Genomic DNA, 7,466 nt, shown 5'->3' on the forward strand with positions numbered 1-7,466 from the left:
CCTTCATTCCCCACAGCATCAGTGAGTGGGGCTTTTGATAGGAGCCACACTTCCAATTTCTTTGAAGTTCTTCTCATGGGCCAGTTCCAAAGACAGAAAAACCACACTATCATGTCTAATCAGAGCAATGATGACCCTCTTCTAACAACAATTTTATTTATTAGTTAATTCTGTATTACTGTGGCCATAATACCTCAAATATTCCACTTAGAAGGAAGATATGTTTTGGCTCACCGTTCTTTTGGAGCAATTTCTGTTCATCATAGCAGAGACAGTATGAGGCAGGGGGCACACTCCACTTGTGTGGCCAGGGAGAGTAGTGTCATGGTTGTGGGCTAAAGCCTTCAATGCCCATCCCCAATGACCCAATTCTACCAGCTAGTCTGCATTTGCAGAATCCAGAGCCTCCCCAAATAGTGCTACCAGATGGGAGCAGTCATTGAAAGCATGCGTCTGTGGGGTCGTTTTGGTTTCAAAGCATAGCAGTGGTCAATGGAAGAAATGAATAGATGCTTGTCAAAGGGAAACTTGCCCAGCAGGTCCCTCCTTACTCATGGGGGTGAGTCCTTACATCCACCTCCACCAGACCTTGCTAATCTACTTTTTGTGCTTGTTGAGTGGATGCAAGGCTGTGGCCAACAGCGTTAGTCAGCCTGCCTACGAGATAACAGCCCACAGCGCTGTGGGTCCTTTGGAGTGTAGGACCAATGGCTTCATTAGTCATGGGTGTTTGTTTCAGAAGCTGATTTGTTTCTGCAGAACAACTGAGAGTTTACTATGTGCCAAGCACTGTTCTGACTACTCTAGTTACAACTGGTTATTGAAATTTTCTTGTGTTTTTACTGGGCAAAGTCTACACTTGATCTTAGCCAAAAGGCCGAGAAGTGATGATGAGATGAAGTCTAATGTTACTCTTCATTATATAGATGAAGTGGAAAGATTTGTCCCAATTGATATGTTTTTATATCTGGAAGGCTTAAGCCTTGAAATAATATTTTTATGGTGACTTATGTCTTAAAACCTTTGGCCGAACTACAAAACCAAACCAAAAAACAAACAATAAAAATGCTGTAAGCTGGAAAGTCTACGACATTTCCATGCAACAAAGATGGTGAGCTGCTTGTCACATGACATGTGGTCCTCAGTCAGTAGACGTTCTTGAGATCTGTCCGTCCATTCACAGGACCTGGACAAGCAAAAAAAAAATCATAGAGAACTTTCTGAAATCAATCACTTTGGTTAGTTACAAAGACTCTTGGGTGACACGATGAAGTGAAAGTTTCTAAAAAAGTTTCATGAAGCATCTAAAAACCTCAGGTCATAGAGGGAACACCATAGAGGGAACACCATAGAGGGAATACCATAGAGGGAACACCATAGAGGGAACACCGTAGAGGGAACACCGTAGAGGGAACACCGTAGAGGGAACACCGTAGAGGGAACACTGTAGAGGGAACACCGTAGAGGGAACACCATAGAGGGAACACCGTGCAGGATACTGGGGGAATTAGTTCTGTTTCTCAGACATGTAGATTTCATAGGCCAATTAAAGAAGCATTTGATCTGAGTGAGTTGACAATTTTTATTTTGTTATTCAGGATATATTTTTTTTGGTACAAAGCAGCAATTTACTATCATTTCTTAAAAGGAAAGGTGCTTAAAATGACAAGCTTAAAATGACAAGCTTAAATGACAAGCTTAAATGACAAGCTTAAAATGACAAGCTTAAATGACAAGCTGTTAGAACAGAGATTCAGAATCAGGGTAATTTCCTCTTAAGAAAAGACTTGTTGAGAGGCGAGTTCTACACTCACCGGTGGGTAATAAAGGGAGTTCTCTTTGCGGGAGATGAAGACCCAACAGAAAACCACAACCTGTCAAAATGCAGAAGACAACTAACTGTAGAGTGCCCAGCCCAAGCTGATACATCCACTTGCAACTGTGGTACCTCAAGCTCAGGGACCATCCCAGAAGAGGTGGGCAGAATGACTGTGAGAGCCAGAGGGTCAGGAAATCTCTTGTGGGATTGTGTCCGTTAGCAACAGCAGGGAAACTTCATCTATGATGTCTCTCAATATTTTGGCTATATAAACAAGACCAGAAGCAGCACAGCACCAATAGACAAGTTAACATGGAAGGGTGGGGGGATCTCATAGAGCCCCACCCCTAAGCAAAGAAAGCAGGCCAGTAAGGAACTGAGAGCTGAGGGGAAATACAGGCAACTATAGAACTGAGGGGAAATAGAAGTCGCCCTCAGATTTGGATGAGCTCCTTAGATGGTCATCCAATACCAAGTGGTTAGCCCTGAAATCATATGCATTCAAATAACATTAAAGTGATATATATATATATATATATATATATATATATATATGTTGCACATGTATAACAATAACAATAAAAAGAAGCCATGTTTTCCAGAGGGTGCAAAGGGGTGGTACATGGAGAGACTGGAGGGAGGAAAGGGGTGGATTATTGTGTTATTATATATAATATGTGTAATTTGAAATTAAATTTAAAAATTGATAAAAATGTAAACATAAAACAGGAGGAAAATATAAAGGACAGGTGACAATTCACTGCTGACATTTAAAAAGAAACTGAACCTGTTTTCAGTTTGGGGTTTTATATTGTACAGAATGCCAATCAATTTGAATGACAACCACTTTAAATCTTTACCCTTGATTAACATATTATTTCAGAAATCACTGGGCTAAGGCATTCTCCTCTCACTTTTGGTTTTCTGTATATATTTTTTTATACAAAGAAAACTGTTTCCAGAATACCCCACAATATGTATTTGATACAGACACATCTGTGATGCCCTGAACAAGTAGGTCTCAGAAGGCAGTTTGAATAATCATAAAAATCCAGTTTCACAAAGAGATGCTGTGGCAGTGGGCCCTGGGTTCATGGCTGGGATTGCTCAGTGTAGAGTGTTCTTAGCGATCTGAGAGAAATGTCAGCACCGTGATACACAGCTCAGGCTGTTGTCTTTGTCTTGAAGGCCTGTGTAGCTGACCTCTGGGTAGCCTTACGGTATGCAGGGATTTTCTGAAAATGCAGAGATAGGCCTGTTCTCAGCCTGCTGACCTAGCATGACAGGTCAAGTTCATCTGAGACACCACTGATTGGGACTTGTTGAAACTGACTAATGTCTCTGTGTCTAGGCTAGGTACTCTCCCTCCAGTACACAGAAGCAAGGTTCTGAGAGGCCGTCCATGGCCAAGGCGACTCTCATTATTACCTTGGTTCTTTCACTCTTCTCCTATCCTCACTGTGCCTCAGACACGTGCATGCCAGGCCTTGGTGGCGGATTCTGCAGGTTTTGCTTTGCTTGCCAGGGCACAGGTGTGCTTCCTACACATCCTGAACATAGACTCGGTACCCAGTGGGCAGAAGCTTCACACAGCATGGGTCTCTTTAGGCTGCCTTCTCCTCAGCGCTGGTCTACCTCTGTTAAGTGCCATTGTCACTGTGTCTGTTCCTGGACCATCTGACTGTAGAAGAGAACAGGAAGTCCCGGGGGTTCCTCAATCTATGCCTATTGTCATTCAAAAAGTGTATGTATATAAAAACTACAGAAACATGATGTGAGTCAGCACATAACAAGATGCAATGCAGGAGTGACAGGCCCTCTTGCCAGCTGAGTTCAGAGTCCCAGAAAACCTATATCTGGAATTCCCAGTGCTGAGCAGGGTGTCCGGGAGATAGGCAGATCACCAGGGCTCTCTGACCAGCCAGTCTAGCTGACTGGTGAGCTACCAGGTCCAGTGAGAAAGTCTGTCGTAAAAGAATATTGTGCAGAGGAAGACACTAGACATTGATTCTGGTCTCTGTATGTATAAACATATTACATATGCATAACACACACACACACACACACACACACACACACACACACACACGTTATCTTTAACATACTATGATCTTGATAGTCATACAAACTGTGCCTGAAAGACTGGCAGATGGACAAACCCCAGTGACCCTGAGAATAATTTTGTTTTCCATACCTCCTTAAAATTTCTAAGTCACACGTAATAAATGTGTGTTCCCTTTAAATGAGAAATAAGTCCTGGGCAGTAGTGGAGAACTCCTTTGATCCTAGTACTAGGGAGGCAGAGGCAGGTGGATCTCTGTGAGTTAGAGGCCAGCCTGGTCTACAGAGTGAGTTCCAGGACAGCCAGGGCTACACGGAGAAACCCTGTACCAGTGGGAAACTCTGTTGGCTAAGATTGGTGATGCTCTGAGTTTGACCCCTGGGACCCACACTGGAAAGAGAAAACTAACTCCAGCAAGTTGTCCTCTGACTTCCACACACTACCCAATAAATAAATAAACAAACAATTCAGAAATAACAAAAAATGCTTACTTATGGCCAGGTCACTTTTGGGAGCAACTTCAAATGCGATCACTAAATTATAGAAAGAGTTCTGTTTTATTTGCGTTGTGAGCACTGGAAACCGTCCTGCGATGGGGCGTTACGGTGAAACATGGAGTGTTAATACAACAGAATGCTTGGCAGTTGTTGTTCAGATGGCAAAGCCAGTTAAGTTCATTTTAAAATTTATTTTATAGGGATGTTTCATCACAAACTACAAGGACTCTTTACAAGTGGGAGATATCGGTGTCAATAAGTAATGTGTAATTAACTCATAATGATGTCTTTCACAGTTTAAAGCAATGAGGGCTGTGATCAGTAACATTTAGATGTTTGTGTGCAAAGAATACTTGAGTACCTGGGAATTTTGGGTAATCTAAGAACGTTGTCTGCCTCTCCTTTGTCATTCTTCTGGTTTTAGTATCTTAGGCCTTCACCCATCCTAACTGTAGAAGATATTATTGATAGTTCTTTAAATCTTGCCAGTGTTTAAGGGACCCCATACAGAAGCTGCTGCCAAATCTAATTTTGGATAAGTATGCAAACTCCAAAGTTTTCTTTACTTTTCACTCAAATGAGAGCAACTGAGTGTGGACACACTTTATTCCCTGTTGATTAGATTGTTTAATTTGAGGTCAGCAATGCTTTTTTTACACATAAAGACTCTGTAAATAAATTGGTAGTTAATAGTCAGCATATTTGGAAATCTCAAAGCCCCGTGCTTGTGGAGAGAGACCTAGAGAGGCTTGTTTTATGGAGGGACTGGGGTACAACCGGTTTCCTGGGAGTATCGAGCAAGATCACAGGATGGATTTCTCTTCCGAGGCTCTAACTGAAGGGACTTCAATTTTCAGTCTAAATTGGGACCATTTTTCTCTTCAGTTCAGCAGCAGGCTTGTATCTCAGTCTAAGGGAGTGCCCATGTTTGTGATTCAGTGCTCTGCCTTCTTGCTGTTTGCTTACCCCTCGGTGTGGTCAATGGTGATGGATCTATCAGCACACGAGGATGGTAGGTCTCATCCATTCTCACAAGAAGACCCCGTCATTGGCCAAGAGGCTGGCCTGGCTTCTGCTCTCTGTTGGATGGAATAGCCACCTTTAAACATTAAAGGGAATAGCTCTCTTCATCCCAGGATGAGCACAGGATACCAGCTCAGAAGCATGACGTCACAGGGTTAGCAAGCTCAAGCTCAGGACAGCCCTGTGACAGAGAGAATGCTGTGAGACCTCCATGGTCTGATAGCTTGAGGGCACAGGAGAAATTCAAACTGATATTTCCCTACTCTCCATGCCTCATCATGCCGAGGGGGCACCCGTCTGTCCTCACAGACCATTCCTGATGTGCAAAGATTGTTTCTCTTCTTTTTGTTCCCTCCCCTCTTTTTTCTGACACGTTGTTCCACAGGGTGATTGATCATCTGGGCATGGTGAGGTTGAGGACAACCCTTTAGACTGTATCAGTTAGCGACTGCTGTATGACAAGCTGTCTGAGGTGAAGTAGCTTCATCCAGTCATGGTATTGTAGTTATGATTCTGAGTCACTCAGTCCACATGCCTGTCTCAACTGTTTTTCTTCATGTTGCCATTGTGGTTCGGGGTGGGTAGGCTGTGGCATTTGGAAAGTCTTTACTGATGTATCTAAGATTGTTAGCCTGTATCATGTCATTCAGGAGGACACAGTCCCTAAGGGCAGACTTGGGTGCTCAAGGTCTCATATGTTAGGTGTCTAATGTCCAACCTTATTTCTACCATCCCTGAATGGAAATATATCAGAGCACCACTCAAGTTTTTTTTTGTTTGTTTGTTTGTTTGTTTGTTTTTTTTTTTGAGATTACATTTTACCTCTTGATGAAAGAATGGCAGAGATGGAAATATTTCACTGCGAAAATTTAACATATCTGGAGGCAGAAGGAATGATCAAGTTCCCTTGTAACAAATATCTGTTGCTGAAGCCCTTCATCAGCATCTGTCTCTTACACAGCAGGGATGAGAGAAAGCCAGGACAGGAGCCAGAGGCCCCGAAAGAACCAGTGCCCCAGGGACCGTAACCCTGCTCTTCCTGCTGGAGAGCCCTGCCCTTTCTCCCCTAATCTGATTTGAGTTGAGTTTCTGTCATGCTTTCCCCAGGACAATGACTCAATATCTGCAGAGCCTTTCCCCCTTGTCTACCTTTCTCTGGAAGAATGGAGCAAGGGCCGAGAGTGGAGGTCTGTGAGATGTAAGCTAATTACACACACAGCCTTCTCTCTCCATCCAGTCCCCAGACAGCCGAGGACAGAACGTACTGGCAACTGAAACCTTGACTCTGGATGAAAAGGATCCTGGGCTCCCAGGGTACAGCATCCTATGGAAGATGCGCTCAGCGAGGGCTGCAGAAGAGGGTCGGAGCTCGCCAGGAGCATGTGTGTGTGGCTTTATTCACTTTCTCAGGACAACATTGCATCCAGAGAAACCCCCAAAATGTCTGTGCCAACAGAATGAGGATGGAGAGCCTCCTTACCATTCTGAATTAAGTTCTTATGATAATGGGTGAGTCAGACTTTCCCAAAGCGCTCTCAGCACATCAGTGGCAGCCCCTCATTCTTTCTGGGGGTGGGGTGGGTATCTTTTTGTACTAAATAAGCTCAAAAAGGGTTGGTGGTCTTTTAAACTAGAGGTCTGGAAAGCTTGAGATCCCGTGCCTCAGAAACGATAAGTCAATACTTCACTTTTCACCAAGCCAAGGCAGAGATGATGTTGCTTCTGCAGACGGCCATTCTGCTCATGCCGCAACCTCTTCATCGGGAGCCTCTTCTCTGCCTGATGTAGAATGTCATTATCCAATTATCTCAGCAAACCTCTTCGTAAGAGCTGGACCTTTTCAGTGTTCTGTAATTTAATTCTCTAACCACATTACCTTTCCAAAGCGTTTCGTTTGTCCAACTCATAAACAATAAATATTTCTAAGGATGAGTTCTCAGACTTGACCTTGCAATGTACTCCTGCTGCTGAAGGCAGGAGACCATTTGTCGTGGAGCAGAGTCACGAGAGGCTTCTGTGTACTGGAGCGAAGTTGCCTTTCGGGCTGGCTGTTGGGAAACCCCTC

At 43.7% G+C, this 7,466-nt stretch overlaps 1 pseudogene; it reads right to left on the reverse strand.

The window, feature by feature from the left end:
- Nucleotides 1–721: 721 nt before the first annotated feature.
- On the reverse strand, nucleotides 722–889 carry Gm52412 (annotated as a pseudogene).
- Nucleotides 890–7,466: the final 6,577 nt, after the last annotated feature.

The sequence above is a fragment of the Mus musculus genome, chromosome 19, assembly GCF_000001635.26.
Source record: "Mus musculus strain C57BL/6J chromosome 19, GRCm38.p6 C57BL/6J".
NCBI classification, from domain to species: domain Eukaryota; kingdom Metazoa; phylum Chordata; class Mammalia; order Rodentia; family Muridae; genus Mus; species Mus musculus.